General features: G+C 31.3%; 1 long non-coding RNA gene and 3 other non-coding genes across 4 annotated transcripts; 1 reads left to right on the plus strand and 3 right to left on the minus strand.

Moving 5' to 3' along the window:
• Positions 1-14,834: 14,834 nt before the first annotated feature.
• LOC129871851 (small nucleolar RNA Z159/U59) lies at positions 14,835-14,917 on the minus strand. Its single transcript, XR_008762321.1, has one exon. It is a non-coding gene; the product is annotated as a small nucleolar RNA Z159/U59 (small nucleolar RNA).
• A 148-nt stretch (positions 14,918-15,065) lies between these two features.
• LOC129871848 (small nucleolar RNA Z159/U59) lies at positions 15,066-15,150 on the minus strand. The gene has a single exon (XR_008762319.1). It is a non-coding gene; the product is annotated as a small nucleolar RNA Z159/U59 (small nucleolar RNA).
• Positions 15,151-16,871: 1,721 nt separating this feature from the next.
• Positions 16,872-16,944, plus strand: TRNAF-GAA (transfer RNA phenylalanine (anticodon GAA)). The gene has a single exon. It is a non-coding gene; the product is annotated as a tRNA-Phe (tRNA).
• A 5,580-nt stretch (positions 16,945-22,524) lies between these two features.
• Positions 22,525-23,102, minus strand: LOC129871756 (uncharacterized). Its single transcript, XR_008762308.1, has 3 exons — positions 22,968-23,102; positions 22,778-22,841; positions 22,525-22,664 (listed from the first exon to the last, which is right to left on the minus strand). It is a non-coding gene; the product is annotated as an uncharacterized LOC129871756 (long non-coding RNA).
• Positions 23,103-23,928: the final 826 nt, after the last annotated feature.

A 23,928-nucleotide genomic window follows, 5' to 3' on the forward strand; every position in this document is an offset into this window, starting at 1 on the left:
ATATATGTGTGTGTTATTTCCTTTACTAAATATATGTTAGACGTTCACTCCATGTTTTATCTGTACGACATATATATCAAAGTATCATTTGGCTTTTATCATTTTAACATGATATTATGTGATTTACATAACTTGTTAAGAGTATATCACTTTAATTTTAGTTAATTAATTCACATATTCTCTTAAATTTAATCACTAATTATTGCCAACCGATCGTTTGTAGTGTAAAGCCATGAAACATAGACCTAACTCAATTTCAAAAATTAGGAGAACAGTCACTCATATTCATATAATAAGGAGAACAATTGTAAGACATCGAAAGTCGGAAAATTGGAATCAAGAGAAAATCCTCAAAAATGTTGACTAGACCCAAGTTTACAACCCACTCTACGAATCGTAGAGATTCTTACGACTCGTAGAAACAAGTCGTAGAGTGAGTCTCAAGGGACAATCCAGAAAAAACCTCAATTGACACCCTATGACTCAACACGACGAGTCGTAGAAGTGTCTATGATTCGTCAAAGCTAGTTGTAACACAATTTCAGAGGCTATCAGACCTGCAAAACGAGTGGTTTTGACGACTCGTAGAGATGTTTACATGTCGTAACCACGAATCGTAACCAAAGTTCAGAGACTCTAAAATTGCAGATTTTAAGAGACCTTCAGGACGAGTCGATTCGACGACTCGTAACAATGTTGACGAGTCGTAATCACGACTCATAGAGGCAATCTTCAGAGGCATAATTTTTCAGAGTTTTTCCAAAACTCCTATGACTCATAGAGTCATTTCGTAGGGTCAAATTTTGAATTTAATGAAGGGTAATTGTGTCTTTTTCCAAGTTCAGTTCAATGAACCTAAACACTCTTTTGACTGAATTCAAGCCTATAACTACCCAAACCTTTGAAATTTCCCTCATCCTAAATCATTCATCTAAATTCTCTTAAGGCAAGAACTCAATTCTCCCAAGGTTCCTCTTCAAGTTCCAAGCTAGGGTTTCAGATTTTCATCAAGGTTTCTTATCCAATTCTAAGTGAATTCAATCAAGGTATGTGGGGATTGATTCATGGTCTCCTTTCATCCATGGAGTTCCAAGGTTTACTCAAAGTTTTCTTCAATTTCAATTATTATTCAACCCTAGTTTTGATGAATTGCGTTGGGCTGTTTCAATTTTGTTTTAGATGATTATCAATGATCTGTATAAGCATGTTTTTATATGAATTGCATGATTTTAAGTTGAATTATGAATGCCCATGCATAAAGCTGCCTCAATTATGATTTACAAGGTTCAAAGATGATTTTCATGAGTTGATTATGAGTTTAATGATTTTCAAGGAAAGTATATGATTTAAAGTTGAGACTTATGATTTAATGATGAAAGTTATGGTAATCCAAGATAGTTATTATGGTGTGATAAGTATAATTCTTACACAATCATGTTTAAGAAGGTGATAAGGACAATTTTCACCGAGGTTATGAATTTCTATGAATCACTAAAGTTAATGAGTTATTCTTAATATGTTTTATAAAGATGGATTGATAGCTAATTACTATATTTCCCTATAATGTTATGATCATATTTTAATGAATTTTATTGGGATATTGACTAAGCACTAAAATGACTTCTAGGTGGGGTTCGGTCTGGTAGCGTAGTTGGTTACCCAAGAGAATCTTAGTAGCAACCTAAAGTCCCAAACTACGTTGCCCACATAGGTTGCCTTCATGGCTTAGCTAGTAGATCCACACATATAGCTATTGAGTTAAAGTTGTTTCTCACGGAGTCTACCTTGGCAAAGTAGTATCTCTCTTCTCGATGTGGGAGTTACATCAGATTCCATGTTATAGCTCGCATGATCTTAAGATGTCGGTTAAAAATCTTATCTCACACAAGTTGAATGTAAAGATATGAGATTTACTATGCAGTTTCATGATGCATTGACCATAAATTTTCATATGTTTTCAAATGCTTTTAAGCTGTATTCATGTTCATTATAATTTGTCATGCATCTCATGTCATATTGCTCACGTTCCTTTACTTATTCATGCATATCTCACATACTTAGTACCTTCTATGTACTAACACATATTTTGCCCACATTGTTTTATAATGTAAGGGCGGACGTCGACCATCCTATTCGTGGCTAGAGTTACTTTAAATATCAAAGAAGTTGGTGAGTCCTCATTCATCGAGGACATGACTTTTCTTTCATGTTGTTTACTATGCCTTCTCCTTATGTTTCGGGTGAGGTAGGAGCTTGTCCTAAGCACCCATCAAAGTCTAGAATAGAGGCATGATTAGACGCATTTGATGTAGTCCGTTTTGGACGTTGATTGAGTATTTCTACTTCATAGACTTACACTGTGCAATGTTTCTTCCGCTTTCTTTATCATGTTTACCTTATGTATGTGAATGTATGCTAAGATGGCTTGATTGAGATTCTTTGGGTTTTCGATCACCGTGTTACTGCTTGGCCCTAGTTCGGATCGTGACACCAATCAATCCATCTTCATCAATGTGAGAGATTTAGCACATAGGAACTATTCATAATAACGAAGGTGTAAAATGAATATGTTTATTTAGATGGATTTTGTTGATCAAATGGGGCCTGCCATGCGGCACTATTTATCATTTTACCAATACTATTGATATATATAATTTCTTTTGTCTCAATTTATATACTTATTTTTTTTAATCTATTAAAAATGATATATTTTTATATTTAGTAACAATTTAATTTTTAAATGCATATTTTATTCTTAATAAAATGACTTATTTATACCACAAATTTTAAAATATTTTTTAAAAAAATTTCATGTTAAATGAAACTACCTCACATAAATTAATACGATAGAGTTAGATAATGCCAACATCTTGCCTATGGCAAAGCCCACGATGAGCTAGGGTGGCCTGGGTCAAAGTCATGATCAAACATGACGCTTGCGTGGTGGACTTAATTAAGAAATAAAGTTGTGCCTTTGTTATCAGTTATAATTTTTGACATAATGATAAGCGTTGATCATAACAAGTGGTATCAGAGTCAAGGTTATGGATTTGATTTCCAAAAGCATTATGCTGTATGAGAAATTGTTAGATAATGTTAACATCTTGCCTATAACAACGAGGGACTTAGATGATCCACATTAAAGTTTCTCTATTATTATCTATAATTTTTGATATAATGATAAGCATTTGATGGTAAAAAATTTGCCAATATAGGAGGTGATAGCTAATGGAGTGAAATGGATGGATGAGTGGCAGGTCAGTGGCTATGTACTTTTGCTTTTTTATTCTGTTGTCTTTTTGTTAGTAGTAAGAGTATCAATCTTCATTTTGAATATGAATAACTTTTTATCTTACTTTTTTTTTGTCAATAATAATGCTGCGCATGATGATATAAGGACAAATCTAGACTTGCCCCAATCTTTTGGGGGTAGGGTGGAGAAGAAAAAAAAGGGACAAGACATAAAAATATAAGTAATTATGGTAAAATTGTTAATTATACTCTTTAATTATGTGGGGATTTATAATTTTTCTGAATTTACATTTTGTATTATTTATCATTTCATTAAATTTATAATAATAATAAAAAAAACTTGAATTAATCCAAATTTCAATATAAATACTAAACTCCAGTTCAACAAAAATTGCATCACCACTCACAAGCTACGAATGTATTTAATTATAATATTAGTACTAGTAATAAAAACTGGAGGTGATTAATTCACTCAAAGTCCAACTTCAGTAACAAAATGTTTTTCATCAAAAGCAATTTATTAGTAAGATTTTAAATTTAAGATCTCTTACTAAAAATAAATGAGTACCAGTAGGCGTTTGATCATGCGATTTCATATCATGATATGAAATTATGACATGAAATTAACATTTGAACATGTGATTTTACATTTATCTCATCTCATGATTTCATATTATGAGATGAAATCTCAAATTCATCAAAAATTATGATTTGAGAATTTCAAATCATAATATGAGATTTTTCAAATATAAAAATTGACTCACAAATTAATATTTTAAAAAAATAACCCATATTTAATTTATATATATCTACTAGCCATTTATTTCATATGTAAATAAAATTTATAATTCATATCATTACTTTTAAAACCGTGTATATCACATATAACGATTATTCTCTCAAATATAAAATTTATTTTTACTTCAAGTCAATTCTTAGTTTACCATTTATATTCACCAAATTCATTATTTTGATCAAATTTATTACTACTTCATTCAAATCAATGTTTAATAATAAAAAAGTTTCATCATTATATTGAATGAATAAGACCAATTATTATGATCTATGACATTAATTGCAAAAATATTTTTTTTAGCTATTAACAATTTGAACACTACAATTTATGCTTAATTTTATTTTTTTTGTTGAATTAATTAAAGTTTGATCAATAAATATTATATTTTTTTTTGATAATGTATAATGCAATTTTGTAAACTTTTTTTTTATTTGGTAAGATTGTATAAGCAATAGGAACAATTTTAATAATTTTAAAACTTATGAAATTTTTATGTTTATAAGAAAAACATACAACATAAAAAAGTCTAAATCATATATTCAAACAAAACTTTAACTTCATTTCATAATTTTATATCATAATTTCTTATCCCATATCAAACTAACCCTTACTATTTTATTGCAATATATGGATGGTTCCTCTTATCGGTTATCACAAACTCCTTTTCATCAGTGAAATCAGAAATGTATGCACATGAATAAAAACCTGCAGCAGATGCAAATGGATCTCACTTTTAAAAGTTTATATCTTGGGGAAATAAAAAAGTTTGAAGAAATTTAAAGGTCTAAATTTAAAAAATCTCTCAAAAAATTAGATAAATTTTATGACTAAATATATTTGATTTATTTTATTTTTTCTGAAAAGGATGCTTCCAAATTCTTGTTTTTTTTTTGAAAAAATGCGTCCCAAAATTTAAGCAACGCAGTTCATATCTTTTGGTTCTTTTTATCGAAAGTTTATATTATCTTTTAAATATATATTTCATTCTTCTTTAAAGAAAAGTATAAAATTAGTATTTTAATTCATTTTGAAATTTTAGGTGCTCTGATTCTTTTCTCCAAGGGCTCCAACCTCTTCATTATTTACCGTGGACTATTTACATTATTTTATTAGCTACGAGTAAATTAGTGATGAAATTTTTAATTAATTTTTTTAATAGTGAATACTACCGTAGATATTTGTCTGCATTAATGTTTATATTACACTAAACAGTTTAATCTCAGCATTTATAAATTAAAATAAAAATACATATCATTTAGTTATATGAAAACATGAATAATGGTGGAGAACGTTATAGTTACGACTTAGGATTCGATAGAACTCAATAATTTTAGTTCAAATATTATTATTTTTATTAAAATTTATTTAATAATATATAAATAATTTCCAGAATAAGGAAAAAAAATTATAATTCCAACGTAAGAAGTCGGGAAAAGAAGATGGATGACTAATGACTGCCGTATATTGACAAGGAAATAAAGTCCTTAATTGCGTGCCAAAATATTCATTATATATAGTATGGACAAATATATATACTTCATCACCAACAAAAATAAATACCGCCAAAGTCCAAAAAAAAAGTTCAATTTGAAAGTACAAAAAGACACGCAAATTAATCTACCAAGTCCATCTTCCGTATTCATATTAATATCCGATTAAATTTTTACTTATATTAAAATATCTCATATTACTTTCTGACAAATATAATTTTACACTCAAAAAGATTAAATTCGAGACTTTTGATCAAAGATGAAGGGACATATATTTATCAATACACCACCTTCTTTTTTAGTAGTAAATTAACAACCAAATCTTTATGCACTTGATGTGTAAATAAAGCTGCAGTATATGCACATGGACAGTGGCTCTCTGTTTTAGTATAGTCACTGCATTTTGGAAAACAACATTTCACTCACCAGAGGATAGTTTTATAAGTAAGATGTGAAAAAAATAAAATTTGTTTTTGGTATATCCTTAATTTAAAAAAAGTGCAACCAAAGCATATTGAAAGAAAATATAAAAAGATAAACAAAGCATAGGAAGCAAAATGTAATAATAAAAATTTAAAAATAAAATACTACGTAAATATTAACTAATATTACTAAGTAGACATTTGACTATAAGAGTTGGAATCTTAATATCAAATTTTGATTTTAAATCTATTTTTGTTTATGAATCTGCTCAAAATGTCAGAATTGTTCCATTATTACCAACAGAATAGAACACCCTTGTTCGGAAATAAACTTCACAACTTCAAATTATGATTTCAAGTGTGAGATTCTTTCAATAATAGAATCTGAAATTTAAATTATTTTTTGAATATAAAACTTACTCATAAATTTATAGTTTACAAACAAACAAACAAAAAAGATTCATAGTTTCAAATTTTGCAGGAAAAAAAACCGCACGCTCAACGTTAAAAGATTATTCATACTATATGAGAAGATTTTATCAAATAATTGATAGTCTATTGTTGAGTTATTGGACTAATAAATTTTAATAAAATTATATGTATTTGAAAATTAGTAATAACATATGATGGCAAATATTTATTTATAAAAAAATAAAAATTTGATTTATTAATTCGACGTTTTAGAATATTCTAATATCTTATTTACGAATATATGATTTATTAATTTGATTGTATAAGAGTTGATGAAATTTTGATAAATTATGAGGTTTTTATATATATACGAAAAAAATATAACTTAAAAAATTAAAATTACTTGTTCAAAAGAATTCGTAAATTATACTTTTAACTCTGCCCCAGGCTCTCTGTTTTAGTATTGTCGCAACATTTTCAAAAAATAATACTTTGACTCTGCCCAAATATCTAAACTCATTGTGGATCATCAATCGAGGTTTATATGAGTGATTTAATCGTTTTTTAAATAATATATAAATAATTCTGAGATGAAATTGAAATTTTAACTTCAAAGTTTTGAATTTTATAATAACGATTTTAAGTGATAATAATTGATTATAGATTTCATATTTGCTCATATTTAATTAATTTATTAACATTAATATATTATTTGAGCAAAATTTATTAAATTGGACTTACTTTGTATGCAGATTACTAGCTCGGCTCTGAATAAACTTTGCTCCCTCCCTTGTATTTTGTTTACAATCGAGACAGATTTTGTGTACATTATATAGATTATATTTTATAAATATTTGATTGTGTGAATCAAATCATTAAAATAGTTATGTTTGATAAGGTATAGGATATCATTTTGAAAAATAATTACTCAAACCTATTGTGAAAGAAATCACAAGAAGAAAAAAGTATTATATGTCATTGTTTTTAAAAGAATTTAAGGGAGAAGTTGATCCATTTTTCATTGTTATGGAGCAATCATTCGTAAACAAATATTTTTGAGTTATTTAGCTAGTTGAAGAGTATTTTTAAGTCAAAAACATATCGTATATCGTTACAAAATAGGTCTTAAGGGATCAAAATTTAAACAATAGCAACAAAAAATTATATTTGTGCCACTTATGAGATATGACTATACTTATTAGGAAAATCCGTATTGTCTACAAACTCAATATCTGTTCATAATTTCTTTAAAGTGGTGTTAGTTAAATGATTTTGAAGTTTTGATAAAATAAGCTATATGGTAGTAGCTCATTAAGTGTAAAATGAATCCTGATAAATGAAATATTAATATTAATAAATTTTAAGTGGTGTTGATTAGATATTCATGTGGAAGTAAACTATTTCGTTCTTTTTTCTCAAAAATCTTATGTGAGGGGTGCCACTGGAATGTCCGTAGTTGAAATTTATTTCTTTATCAATTATCAATTTTTTACTCAAATTAATTACAAAATTTATATAAATATCATCAACATTCAAAGTAATAAAACTATAACTAAGAGTATAAATTTAAAACTAAAAGGCATAGATAAAGTGGGTCACACATGTTCAAAGAATTATACACTAATTAAATTAGAGTGAAACAAAAATAAAATATTACTATTATTTTTTGCTTTTCTTCCAAAATATCTTTACTGAAGCAGGCAACGTCAACGCCCTATTTTCTGCTAGAGTCTCAAGAGAGGTATCAATCAAAAGAAGCCCATTCACGGGTTGAGTAATGCTTTGCATTGTAAATCACTTAGGCCCAGTTTACAGTGGCGCATAAATATTGGAGTTTTTACTATTAACAAATATTGAACGTAAAATAACATTATTATTGTTAAGTGGAGTGTCCACATATAAGTGGAATGCCCACCATATTTTTATATTAAAGTGGGGCCCACTAAAAGTGGGCATCCCACTAAATTAACACCTATATATACATTACCATGAATTGGTAATTGATAGTCGTAAAGAAAAAAAAACAAAATATTCTGTGCTTTGCTTCTTCTTCAGTTCTCCTATTTACTCTCTCTTTCAGTATTAAATTGTTAATTTAGTCTCATTTTACAACACGTTATCAGCACGAGGCTCCGACTAATTTTTCAAGGTAACAAAAAGTGGTAAGAAGTTTATTTAAATTTATTTTCATAAAATGGCAAATATTTCAAAAATTGAATTTGTTGCTTTGGATATCTCTGGAAAAGATTACTCTTCATGGGCACTAGATGCCGAAATTCATCTTGAATCGATGGGTCTGGCAGACACCATCAAAGATGATAACACGGCATCTAGTCAAGACCGTGCAAAAGCTATGATTTTCCTCCGCCACCATCTTGACGAGGGTCTTAAATTACAATATCTTACATTAAAAGATCCCTTGAAATTGTGGAAAAATTTAAAAGAAAGGTATGACCACCTGAAGTTGGTCATGCTTCCACAAGCACGTTATGACTGGTTAAATCTGAGACTGATGGACTTTAAAAATATAACTGAATATAATTCTGCTTTATTTAGAATTATAGCTCAGTTAACTTTATGCGGAGATGAAATCACGGAACAAGATAAACTTGAAAAAACGTACTCCACATTTCCACCCGCGAATATGCTCCTGCAGCAGCAATATCGCGAAAAAGGCTTTAAAAAATATTCTGAATTACTTTCTCACCTTCTTATTGCTGAAAGACATAATGAACTATTAATGAAAAATCATGATAGTCGGCCAGTTGGTTCTTTGCCACTCCCTGAAGTGAATCAGGCAAATTCTAACCAACGAGAAAGAGGCCATGGCCCCAGTCGTGGTCGTGGTCGTAATCAAAGAAGAAATTTTAATCATGATGCTCGGCTGGCACCGAGAAATAACCAGCAATATAAAAGGCAGGGTAAAAAGCCAGAAGCTTTACCGAAGAATAATTCAGAAACAATATGTCATAGATGTGGAGGTGTGGGGCACTGGTCGCGGATTTGCCGGTCATCAAAACGCTTGGTTCAGCTATATCAGGCATCGTTAAAGAGGGCAGAAAATAATCCAGAGACAAATTTTATCTCTGAGGACAATATTGAGCCCATGCATCTGGATGTAGCTGATTTCTTTAATTTTCCAGAAGTAAATATGAATGTTGATAAGCCAGATAATATTTAAACAATTATCTTTGTTGTTGTATTTATTAAATATTATGTTTGTATTTTTCTAGATCCATGTAATAAAATAAAATTTTGTATAATAAATTATGTATTAATTATAATATTTACTTTCTTTCTTTGTGAAGAAAATATGGAAATGCGTCAAATCTTGTTTGGATCAATGATAAATCACGAGGATATTTGTGTAATTGATAGTGGAACAACCCATGCTATATTTAAAGACGAGAAATATTTTTCCAATTTACTTAGAAGAAAAGCTAATGTTACTATAATTTCTGGTAATTCAAAAATGATAGAAGGCTCCGGAAGAGCTACTATAATTCTGCCTAAGGGAACAAAAAATGTTATAGAAGATGCACTATTTTCTTCTAAATCCTCACGAAACTTGTTAAGTTTTAAAGATATCCGCAGAAATGGATATCATGTTGAGACACTAAATGAAATGAATATTGAATATCTTGGTATAACCAAGTATGTCTCAGGCCAGAAATATATTTTGGAAAAATTACCAACTCTGTCATCTGGCCTATATTATGCAAAAATTAGTGCAATTGAAGCAAATATGATCGTAAACCAGAAGTTTACTGATCCAAATATATTTGTGCTATGGCATGATCGAATAGGTCATCCTGGATCAATAATGATGAGACGAATTCTTGAAAATTCAACTGGACATCCGTTAAAGAACCAGAAGATTCTTACAAATGATGAATTTTCATGTGCTGCTTGTTATCAAGGCAAATTAATTGCCAGACCATCGACCCTGAAGGTTGGCATCGAATCTCCTGGCTTTTTAGAGCGTATACATGGAGATATATGTGGACCTATTCATCCACCTAGTGGATTGTTTAGATATTTTATGGTCCTAATAGATGCATCATCTAGATGGTCTCATGTGTGCTTATTATCATCTCACAACCTGGCGTTTGCGAAATTGTTAGCACAAATAATAAGATTGAGAGCGCAATTCCCAGATTATTCAATTAAGGCCATTCGCCTTGATAATGCTGGAGAATTTACATCCCAAGCATTTAATGATTATTGTTTATCAATTGGGATAAAAATTGAACATCCTGTTGCTCATGTTCATACTCAAAATGGCCTTGCAGAGTCATTTATTAAGCGCCTACAATTAATAGCAAGACCTCTACTAATGAAAACAAAATTGCCAATTACTGTTTGGGGTCATGCTATCTTACATGCAGCAGCACTTGTACGTCTCAGACCGACTCATTATAATAAATACTCCCCGTCACAATTAGTATTTGGTAATGAACCAAATATAGCTCATTTAAGAATTTTTGGTTGTGCGGTATACGTGCCTGTAGCACCACCACAACGTACAAAAATGGGCCCTCAACGAAGGTTGGGCATATATGTTGGGTTTGACTCACCCTCCATAATTCGATACCTTGAACCGTTGACTGGAGATTTATTCACTGCTCGATTTGCAGATTGTCGGTTTGATGAAACAATTTTCCCGCCATTAGGGGGAGAGAAAAAGGAACCCGAAAAAGAAAAAGAAATTGCGTGGAAAGTTTCATCACTATCACATTTTGATCCACGCACCCGCACATGTGAGCAGGAGGTCCAGAAGATCATCCACTTACAGAAAATAGCAAATCAAATGCCAGATGCATTTACTGATTTGAAACGGATAACTAAGTCACATATCCCTGCAGTGAATGTACCTATCCGAATTGATGTCCCAAAAGGATCATCTACAAGTATCATAGCTTCTGAATCTCAAACACGCCAGAAGCGTGGTAGACCGTTGGGCTCAAAGGATAAAAATCCTAGAAAAAGAAGCGTAAGAAATAATAAAGATGATACTACACAGGAACTTCCTGAAGAAGGTCAAGGTTTGAGTAATCCTGATATTCCTGAAGAAATCAGTGAACCCGATACTCAAGTGAATGAAGAACTTTCAATAAGTTCTACCGGTGATGAGATAAATTTAGATCGATCAAAAATTACGGTGGATAATGTTTTTGCGTATAATGTTGCAATTAACCTCATGCAAGATAGTGAAAGTCTTGAACCTAAATCCGTCGAAGATTGTCGACGTAGATGTGATTGGCCAGAATGGCAAAAGGCAATTCAATCAGAATTAGACTCACTTGCTAAACGTGAGGTTTTTGGACCTGTAGTCCAAACCCCTGAAGGTGTAAAACCAGTTGGTTATAAATGGGTTTTTGTTAGAAAACGAAATGAGAGAAATGAAATTGTAAGATATAAGGCACGCCTTGTTGCACAAGGATTCTCTCAAAGACCCGGAGTCAACTATGAAGAAACATATTCACCGGTTATGGATGGGATAACATTTCGATATCTCATCAGTTTAGCTGTACATAAAAATCTTGAAATACACCTAATGGATGTGGTTACAGCTTACCTTTATGGTTCACTTGATAATGAAATTTACATGAAAATCCCAGAAGGATTAAAATTGCCTGAAGCATGTAAAAAGTCTCGGGAAGTATACTCAATAAAACTCGAAAGATCATTATATGGTCTGAAACAATCAGGGCGTATGTGGTATAATCGCCTAAGTGAGTACTTAATAAATGAAGGTTATATTAATGATGTTATTTGTCCATGTGTTTTTATTAAGAAAACGGAATCAGAGTTTGTTATACTCGCCGTTTATGTTGATGACATAAATCTCATTGGAACCCCTGAAGAGGTCCAAAAGGCAATTGAATATCTAAAGAAAGAATTTGAAATGAAAGACCTTGGAAAGACAAAACTTTGTCTAGGTCTACAAATTGAACATTTAGCAGACGGAGTTTTTGTCCATCAATCTGCCTACACTGAGAAAATCTTAAAAAGATTTTACATGGACAAAGCACATCCATTAAGTACTCCAATGGTTGTTCGATCACTTGAAGTAGAAAAAGATCAATTTCGACCTCCAGAAGAGGATGAAGAAATTCTTGATCCTGAAGTACCATATCTCAGTGCTATTGGTGCACTTATGTATCTTGCTAACGCAACTAGGCCTGATATAACATTTTCTGTTAATTTGCTAGCAAGGTATAGTTCTTCCCCAACGCGAAGGCATTGGAACGGTATCAAACACATTTTGCGATACCTGAAGGGTACGATTGATATGGGTTTGTTTTATACTAACAAAGGTTACGCAGACCTTATTGGTTATGCAGATGCAGGTTATTTATCAGACCCACATAAAGCTCGATCTCAGACAGGTTATCTGTTTACACACGGAGGGACTGCTATATCATGGCGATCTACAAAACAGTCCATTGTTGCTACTTCTTCAAATCATGCTGAAATAATAGCAATTCATGAAGCAAGTAGAGAATGTGTGTGGTTGAGGTCGATGATACAGTTCATCAAAGAAAGATGTGGTCTGGAAAATAATGTTAAAGTACCCACAATTATATTCGAAGACAATGCCGCGTGTATAGCTCAATTGAAAGGTGGCTTCATAAAAGGAGACAGAACGAAACACATTTCACCAAAATTATTCTTCACACATGATCTTCAGAAGAATGGTGAAATTGATGTACAACAAGTTCGTTCAAGTGATAATCTTGCAGATTTATTCACAAAGGCATTACCAACATCAACTTTTGAGAAGCTAAGGCATAAGGTTGGAATGCGCCGTCTCCAAAATATCAAATGAAGCTTTCATCAGGGGGAGTAAATACGCGCTGCACTCTTTTTTCCTTCACCAAGGTTTTGTCCCATTGGGTTTTCCTGGTAAGGTTTTTAATGAGGCAGCAATCAAGGCGTATTATCAGATATGTAGACACAACATCAGAATAACTTAGTATATTATTTCTTGTAAAGTGTTTTTATGTAAACACATTACACGTGGACATCCAAGGGGGAGTGTTAAGTGGAGTGTCCACATATAAGTGGAATGCCCACCACATTTTTATATTAAAGTGGGGCCCACTAAAAGTGGGCATCCCACTAAATTAACACCTATATATACATTACCATGAATTGGTAATTGATAGTCGTAAAGAAAAAAAAACAAAATATTCTGTGCTTTGCTTCTTCTTCAGTTCTCCTATTTACTCTCTCTTTCAGTATTAAATTGTTAATTTAGTCTCATTTTACAACAATTATGAAATATTGGTTGGATCAATATGTCAAGTGAAATATGGAGTGGAGTACTTGTTTTTATCGAGCTCAATCAATATTTTATTTTCTCGAGTTTGTCACGGAAAACTTACGAGAAATCTCACTAGTTTAGTACTAGTTAATTACTTAGACATATTCTAATTTACAATATTATAAATTTTATCAAATTTTAGTGCGTCCAGATACATCCAAATATATGTATTTGGAAATATATCAGGTCAAAATTAGGTGTAATCTGTTCTAGATACACCATATTCAAGTGGATTCACATGTATTTGAAATATATAGACAATACTCTCCTATCTATCTGGTATTCACATATATTTTGGTTATGTGACTATCTCGCTAGCCTCTTTCTCTATTTTAATATATCTGATAGCAAAAATACGTGTATCTAATTATATTTCCTCAATATATAAAGGACAACCCGATGCACTAAAGCTCTCGCTATACGAAGGGTCTGGAAAAGAATCCGACCACAAGGATTTATTGTACGCAGTCTTACCTTATATTTCTGCAAGAGGTTGTTTCCAATATATATGATAAGAAAATCTTAATTAGTGATAAAATGCATAATTATTTAAAAATATAAATAGAATTACTATATATGATTTGAATGTATGCCTAACAAATAGTTCCCCTTAATTTTAGTCCTGTTTTAATTGTGTTTTTGGTAGTTACTGTTAGTTCTCAAGTCTATTTTGTTAATTAGATCAAAGATGTTTCACTTAGCAAACTTAATAGACAAAAGAATTTTTTAGGTCAAGAGATCACCTTTATACATAATAAAGAAAAAAAAAGAAAAAAATTAGCTAATTGTGAGGGGTAAGGATTTGTTGTATGTAATATTTGTTTTTGATATTTAGAAAGTTTGTATTTTGGTAGTACAACTTTACTATGTTTGTTTTGTGTAAGTTTTTTTTTTGTCAATGATTCTAGTTAACTTTGTACAAGTGAAAGGTCAAGCATAAATTTGCTTGAACAAAACTAGATATATCATTTATCTTGGTAAAATAATTGATCTCTCCATACAAAGAATTGCCTAGTTATTAAATTTTGGATTGTGCCCAATGTAATATGATTTTCATTAGTGTTTTATGTATTAATTATATGATTATTAAAGTCTCAAAACAAATAAAGAATACAGAAAATGATCTTATTAGTGACTCTTCAGTTCAGGTCTCCAAAGATTTTTTTTCAACATGATTTAATATCAGTAAATGTTACTAATAATCATCATTAGAATACAAAAATAAGATCCATCTTAACAAATTCAACCACCAAAACCAAAAAAATAAAAATGATTTTAGTAATCTAAGATTTTGTCATTAAAAGAACAGACAAATTCAAATAAACAGAAGATTAATTTAAAATAGATTTTAAGAAAATGTGAATGTCTCTTCAGTTCAGGTCTCCATAACTTTTCCGCATGGTTAATCTCGGAAGAACGAAAGTTATATTTTTGATCATCATCAGAGACAAAATTCAGCAAGTTAGCATTAAATTGAACAAAGAGGAAACCAAATTTAACCGAGCTTCAATGAGAACACCATACGCTAAATAAAAAAAATTAAAATTTGCCTCTTCGGGTGTCCATAGATGAATTAGGATCATCTAGAGATAAAATTGAGGAAGATAGCATCAATCACACAAAAAAAGAGGGAAAAGGGAATTGAAAAACAAGGTATAAATTCAAATTTAATCGAATTTCAATCGGAAAAAAAACCTTATGCTGCAGAAATCTAAGAGAATTGAAGGAGAAAGGGCAATTTGTGTTACCCTGGCCGCCTATCGTAGTGCGGTAGAAAAAACTAAAGATTTGGTGGCTAAATTTATAGGCAAAATGACCGTGGAGAGATTATAGAGCCCTAGACAGTTTGGGCTTATTGGTTGTTTGGGCTCTTCACCTTCTTTCGGCCCATATTAGCCATAACCATATATATTTGTTATTCCTTTTTGTTTAACCTTTTAGATTTTGTTCCTATTTTAAAAAGTTGTACAAATATAGTTTTTTCAAATTGATAAATATTAGACCTTTATATATATATATATATATATATATATATATATATATATATATATATATATATATATATATATATATATACACTTATATATTTTAATTTATTTGTCTTATTCTTTTAATCCATTTAAAAAAATACTCTCTTTCCCTTTTAATTTTAATAGCTCACATGAAATGTTTAAGACAACAAGATTAAAAAATATTTTGATTGAGTATTTTTAATTTAACATCACAAAATTCAAAAGTTTTATTTGTACATTCTCTTCGGAGAGATTTCAATTATTTTACTACCCATGTCAAGTGAAAATCAGACAAATAAATTAAAATTACGGCAATAACATTTTTTTCATAAGTAACATTTTTTACTCTAAAAAAATATTTGAACAATGTATTAGGTGTAGCTCTATCCAGCTAACAAATGACCCCTAAAATTATTACTACTATATAAAAGCGGCTAGAAGCATGCTTTGATATGCATGTTTTTAGTCGAGGATATTTCTGTATATTTAATACTTTTTTTATTTTAATTTTTTTATCTAATTCTTTTTTTGATGTGTTATACATTCGAAAATTACGTTAAAAACATAATATTTGGTACGCTGACTATTCATAGCTTATTTTGTGCCTACCATGTACGTCTTCTTTTTGTTTGGAAATAATCTAACTTTTTGATGCATTTCAAATATTTGACTTATTGAGCTTTACCATCTCTTCCTTAAATCATACAAAAACAAATTAAGGAGTAAATTATTTAATTGGTCCATACTTCATCGATCAAATTTTATTATTTGATCTAATTTTTATCCTGTAATAAGCAATTCAATGATGATAATTGATATGAATGAATGAGCATCTTATTAAATTTGTCAAAAAATATGATAGACAATTATACATAGGTCTTTTAGAACAACCTCTTTATTTTTATAAGATAAGAATAAAATCTATACTTATTCAGATCTCATTTGTAATATTACGCTGAATATATTATTATTGTAAAACTTATGTAGAGTAGCTTAATTAATACAATATGTATATCTCCAGCTTTACAAACACCCTAAACATTTTCTCTTAACATGAGAAATTGGAATACTTGATGACCAGAATTACAAATTACATAAATTCGATACTCCAAAAATATTCAGGTTGTTTTAAGGAAATACAACTAAATGTTAGTAATTGCGGGGATAGCTCAGTTGGGAGAGCGTCAGACTGAAGATCTGAAGGTCACGTGTTCGATCCACGTTCACCGCATTTTTAATTTTCGTTTCCTTTACTTGTCTTTATTTCATTTCCCCCCTTTTTTTGGCTACGTCGACTATGATATTTTTTTATTTAGAATCAGTTCCTCGTCCAAGCAGCATAGATTAATAGTACTCTGTGCTTTTGATTTTATAAAAGGATTTTGACATATGTCAGAAACTAAAAATTGTAACATGATTTTTCTTTGTCTATAAGACCATACTATTAACAGTAGAATGAAAGGGAGAGACAATAAAAATAAGAATTAATTTCTCAAATGGCGATTGAACTTACAGTTCTGTGTGAGATTATTTCGTAGAACATAGTGGTCATTTCGGTCGTAGGTCTCGCTCCTATTGTTGTATTATCTTGTTTCTTATTTGATACTGCCTGCCAGTCGGAATCCATTTGGACATATAGATCTCTAGTCAGAACTAGGCAAAATGGGAAATATGGTTTGTGGTTGCTTTTTTCACTTAATATTCTATTTTGTGTGGAGGTCTTGACATCAATTGACTCTTTTGGAGTTTTCAAGTTAATGAAGTTGCCTGCTAGTGTGGTTGGCTCTCTGATATTGAGAGGGATAATTTCAGCTTGATTCAGTTTGTATGTCAAGTCCCACATTGACTGACGGAATGTGTTATGGTCTCCTTATATATTCGTGGATGGTACTTCTCTATTGAGCTTTTTTGAGGTTAAGTTAGGCTAAGAGTTATAATTGACATTGTATTAGGGCTATATCTATCCATCTCGTGTTGTGTTTCTCAATGTTATACCCCGTGATATACTATTCATGCTCCAATTATCCAGTCTTGGGCATGTGGGGAGTATCAAATCTCACATTTGTTGAGAGAATGAGTAGTTATGGTTTTGGCCATTATCTCCTCACGAGTTTTGGTGGGGTTGAGTTAAACCCAAGGACAGTATCTTTACATAATGAAATATGGAATTGAATTAAATCCAAGGGCCATTGCTTTCTTGCTGCCTGGTTACCTATAAAATTCCCTTATTTCACATAGGTACTTTTCATCTTTGTCCTGATTCTAGTATGATGTCCTAGAAGGTGGACATGCAATTATGAGCTTATTTCTTACCGAAATCGACTTGCAAAAAGTATTTTTCAAATATTAAAAAGACGGAATACTCTTTATATGGAAATTCCATTATTATCTTTGGATACACCTAATATGTCGAAACTCATTGCCCATGGATAAAGAAAAAATGTTTAAACATCCAAAACAACAAAGATTAGTGCAAACTTATAATAACGAATTCGGATTGTAACCAAACTTACCTTCTCTGGATGGAAGGGGTGATCAGGATAAGTGATATGCAAAATGCGAGATGCTTCTGGGACGTCACACCCACATGTTACCCGACTATAATGGTTGGGTTTTACAGAACTTTTCACTTAAATGTACAAAAGCAAGTATTATTAACAAACAAACTCATAGGGAGCTAAATTCCTCTTCCACTATGATGTGATGGATGCTTTAACAAATCCCTTTTTGATCTCTGAAATTGTCGGCTTCATGTTGCATAGTAGCTATGCCTACTACTCTTTTCTTTCTTTTTGGGGTGTTTGGAGGGAAGGCGAATTATCTTAGAAAGCTACTCATGTTTACACATTTGTTTCAATGCAGAATTTACTGGCATCTGTTGGTTATCCAGAAGTAACCATGTTTTCGGACATTAGTGATTTCAGATCATGCGTACTTAATGTTATAAGAAGCTTACGCCATCCACCCATTTTTAGTTATAACAACATGAGTGAAGACAAGATCCCTATGCAGGCTGGAACTGGCGAGTTGATAGACCTAGGTAAGAATGCCTTAAATTGCGGTGGAGTACATTCTTCTAGGAATGAGAAGGGGAGACCACGTTTAATCACCAGTGCTGCCGTCAAAGTGAACCAAAAATCTGTGCTTCTCCTTACTGCTAGTCTATTAGCTACTGCGTTGTTTGTAGCAACTTTTAGCATCCCCTGTCTCATTGCCATGGTTAATCACATCAATGACTATGATACAAGTCAAATATTCCAAGATATAAGAGATTCAACTCTCACTTTACCATTCATATTATTAAACTCGGCAGTTTTCGTAGTATCCTTAGCTATTGTTATCTCCATTCTACACAGTTTTCCTATGAAGCCGTGGCCGCAGATCACAGTATCTATGTTTTTTTTCTCCTATATGTCCTTGATCATGAAAATATTACCATGGGCATCCATGCTTGTACTTTTGTTTTCCATCCCATCATTAGTATTGGCAGCTGCTGGAAAACTGTTCAAATTTGATGAGTGAAGACTTTTGCTGTTCTGCTACTTTGGTAAAGAATCAGCTACTTTTTAGATATCATGGTTGTTTCTGAAGGTATCCTCTCTGATGTATCTTACATTTGCAGAAAAGAATGATATGAGGGGTCTGCTTAGTTACACTAATATTAGCATGTATAATAAGTTAAATTATTTTAAATTCCTCTACGTGATTATATCCCTAATAAGGTGGAAACCCGTTAGTTTGAGAGTTAATGGTTTTGTTCAATTTGGCCTTGACAGTGACACACAAATTCTTAATCATGCCTAATGTTTGCATGGCCATGAGGTCACCCTTACTTCCTAATCTTCCTACTTAATATAATTTTGTCAGATCTTTCATATTAATCATGTTTAGATGCTTCACATATTGACACATTTACAAAATTGTTTTGGTCCTTATGTTGCCATTTATTTGTTGAAAATTTCTTTATTACATCAACATAGAAAAAAATTGATGAAATTCTCCATGTTAATTTAACTTGGACGTATTTTATTTTTTTAACAATAATTTTATTTTGAGTCGAGGGTCTTCCGGAAATAGTCATCCTACCTTGATAGGAGTAAGGTTTGCGTATAATTTACGCACGTTGTGAGATTTCACTGGATTGTTGTTGTTGTTGTAATAATAATTTTATTTGACGTAATTAATAATAACTTGAACTATTTTATTTCGACTTCACTTTGGTAATTAGCTATGTCTTTGACACATCCTTGCGGTTAAAATAATGGGTAAATTACCCTTTTACACATATTAAGATGCTATATTTACTTTTATTCCCTATTACACAAAATATTTTCCAAAATCAATAATAGCGATACAATAGTTATTAGAATTCATCAGATTCACAACAAACGTGACAAATGAGACGACACACTGTTATTCAATAAGCAACAGTATCAGAAAGTAATACCTGCCCCATCAAGTGTGCTAGCTGATACAAACGTCCCTTTATAAGGTCCATCAAGATGCGCACCGTCAACAACAACTTCTGGTCGACAAAACTGAAACCCCCTCATCAAGTGCCTTAACGCTATGAACAAATACATAAACTCATCAGTTGATGACTTGTGCATACTTATGTACGAATTTGGATATACGATTTTTAGCATATGTATGTATACAGGCAGCTGTCTATATCCATCAGCAGGTTTTCCCCTTAACATCTCCAAAGCATGCTCTTTTGAACGCCATGCCTGTTGATAGGTAATATCAATTCCATACGCTGATTTAATATCCTCTCATATATCATTAGGGGTGAGAATTCTCTTATGATTAACCAATTTAGGTGCTGTGAATGCACTAACAAAAGCCTTTGTAGCATGAACTTTGTTGAAAATCCTATCTCTCAGTGCACATGAATGTTCACTATTGAAATATCTAACTTTGAATATATCAGATTTTTTCCAACATGAAGCTTTCATTCTCCAACAACAGTCGTCTGAAAAGCATACTAACACATAACTGCATTTTTATAAAAAAAAATTACATGTATCATACCAATATTTTTTCATATATAATATCACCAAACAAAGTGACATTCTGATAGGAAGTGTGTCAATGCATGTACTTGATACATGCTTCTTAGTATGTATTATGAACAAAATATAAAAATGAAAGCATCTGATACACAGAGTCATATGAATCTGATACATACTGACAGCATTATTTTTTAACAGTATAACTACCATCAATTTTTAACTGAGTTACAGAAATAGAGTTTTGATGTATCATGACAAGAAAAAATATTTTTTTTTAAGCATGTATCAGATACACACATTCATATGTATCTGATACATACTGTTTAATAATATCCAAAACCAAAATTTTCAAATGCAGAATATGCGCATACCTTTTACTGTCGGATCTTTTAACCTTGAAATTAAATTCATTATTGATTTTATATTTGGCCATTACGTCAACTAGAGTTGCTTTATCCTTATAGAATTGACTCTCCTTCACTTCCGCACCATTTGTATCAGCTATATAGTTTGTCAAATCCAATTCTGCTATATAACAATTTGCGACATTATCAGATTCTTATAAACCAAAAATGTGGGACTCATTCGCGTTTGATTCGGCACAAACGATTGCTCCAGATGTACTGTCGAATGATTTTATCTCACACCTTTTTATATCAGAGCTTGATATGCACAAGGGATAATTTACGAAACCAGGCTCTTTCTTCTTCAACTCTATGTAAAGATTAACACCCATATCATTACGAATATATATTGGCGATGAGTTACCTTCAACTATGTATCGGATTTCAATATTTTTCTCTGATTCATCCACACTCAATTCAGCAGCGATTGTTGCTTTTAGATTTGAGTAAGATACATTGTCACCGACAACGATTCCATCACTTTTGTATTGTTCATAACTAACATCAGATTGCCAAACTCCAGAATGTATCAGTAGTATCGGGATATTCATATCGATTAATTGATGAAACGCGAAATTTACTTTGAATTGATGCTCTGTTGTTTTCCTCGGAGTCGATGCTCTGATTTTTGGCTTCAAAATTCATGTACATATCTGTCGCCTTCTTTAACCAATTAATCTCATTAATTAGATCAGTAATTAATATAAAGAGCCAATCATACCTTATCACAATCTTCTATCCATAAATAGCTGATGTGCATTAACTATTCTGTAGCTAAAGTTGATGTATCAGATACATAACTTATGTATCAGCAAAAGTGAAAAAATAATTGAAATCGACTTCGGTTTGAATTGATGCTCTGTTTTTTCCATTCGAGACGATGCTCTGTTTTTTGGTTTGAATCTTCATGAACATAACAATTGCTTTTTTTAACAAATTAATCCCATTAATTAGATCAGTGATTCAATTAAATAACCAATCATAACTTACATTAAGATACTAACCATAAATAGCTGATATGCATTAAATATTCTACATCTAAAGTTGATGTATCAGATACATAACTTATGTATCAACAAAACTGAAAAAAAATTGAAATCGAATTTGGTTTGAATTTATGCTCTGTTTTTTGGCTTGAATCTTCATGTACACAACCGTTATTTTTTTAACCAAATTAATCTCATTAATTAGATCAGTAATTGATTTAAAGAACCAATCATACCTTATATTAAGATACTATCCATAAATAGATGATCTTCATTAATTATTCTATAGATAATTGATGTATCAGATACATCACTAATGTATCAGAAAAATTGGAAAAAAAAGGGATATCGGGTAATTTTGGTACAATGAGGGATGTATAGTAATTAAATTTTTCCATTATGTGATTTAGGTAAAGTTTACTAAAATAATAACTTCGGGCCGAATTCACATAGTCATGTGACGGGCGATGTATACAAAATTTGGGCCGAGAAACTTCTCACAATTTAAATGCAGAAGGCAGAGAGCTCAACAAGTGCGAATTGGCTCTGAAAATGTTAGAGAATTTATTAGTATGTAATTTTCTCATCCATAGAAAAGAAATAATATAGTGCCTTTTAGTAACAATACAAAACAAAAGAATCTCTATAATTGTAATTACCCTTCTTCCATAAAACTTTATAATCATGAGCAATGACATTAGTAGCAGTACAACTTTTTGTCTTCTGCGACACAGTTAAAGTTTTAATTATGATTCGATCGAACTCAGTAATTTTAATCAAAATTTTATATTTGTATTAAAAAATTCACTTAATATATATAAATATTTTATCTAGAAGTCAATAAGCTACCTTTTCTTGAAACCAGAACCCGAAAAACTCATAATTCTGAATCCAACCCTATATAATTATCCATCAAGCAAAGTACAAATCTTGGACGTTCAGTCCATCACATGAGCCCTCAAGTTGTATTTAAAACAGTTATCATGGATTGTAGGAAGGTGTGGTGTGAAGTGCTAAGTAGGTCGTCCACATATATAGTATGGTGCTTCGTACTTAAACTAGTACTAAAATAATAAAACACAATCTTGAGGTGTTTAATTCATCAGATATGCACGTTCATAAAACAAAGGATATTTTAGTAATACTTAAATCTTAAGTTGTCAGATAATATTCTTCTTTTTTAATTTTTTGTACTTATATATTTGGACAAAAGTTGACAGTCCTTGGATCATAATCAGCAAGCCACACCTAGGCACCTATCAAATCACTAAAGAATCTTCCTCATACTAGACGGTCTTTACCAGGAACTTACCAGCATGCACAGCAGAGCAGAGTATCTTGAGGATTATAAAAGAAGACTCTCAAGTACGATTGATGGGCTTAAGTCCAATCTGTCTGGCCTCGCTTATGCGCTTACACCAACAACTAAAGATGGGAGGGGGGATGTAAGAAAAATTACCAACTTGATCCTTAGCCCGAGTATCATATTTGGTTATTTACAACTAATTTTTACCAGGCATCTATCTTTCAATTTATGGTTTTGGACAATCCCTTCTAATGAACTCGTTTTAGGTTGAGTTAGGCCGAGCCGTTTTATCACATGGTATCAAAGTCAAAACCCATTGATCGTCCTTCTCAATGTTGAACCTCTGTGTTATGTCATGCACGCTCCAGTTGTCCATCCGGAACATGTGGGGGATTTTCATGTCCCACATTGACTGACTGAATGTGTTGTGGTGTCCTTATATGTGAGCTATAGTTAGGCTAAGAGTTATAATTGACATAGTATTAGAGCCTACTGCTATTTTCT

Source organism: Solanum dulcamara, chromosome 10, assembly GCF_947179165.1.
Source record: "Solanum dulcamara chromosome 10, daSolDulc1.2, whole genome shotgun sequence".
NCBI lineage: Eukaryota > Viridiplantae > Streptophyta > Magnoliopsida > Solanales > Solanaceae > Solanum > Solanum dulcamara.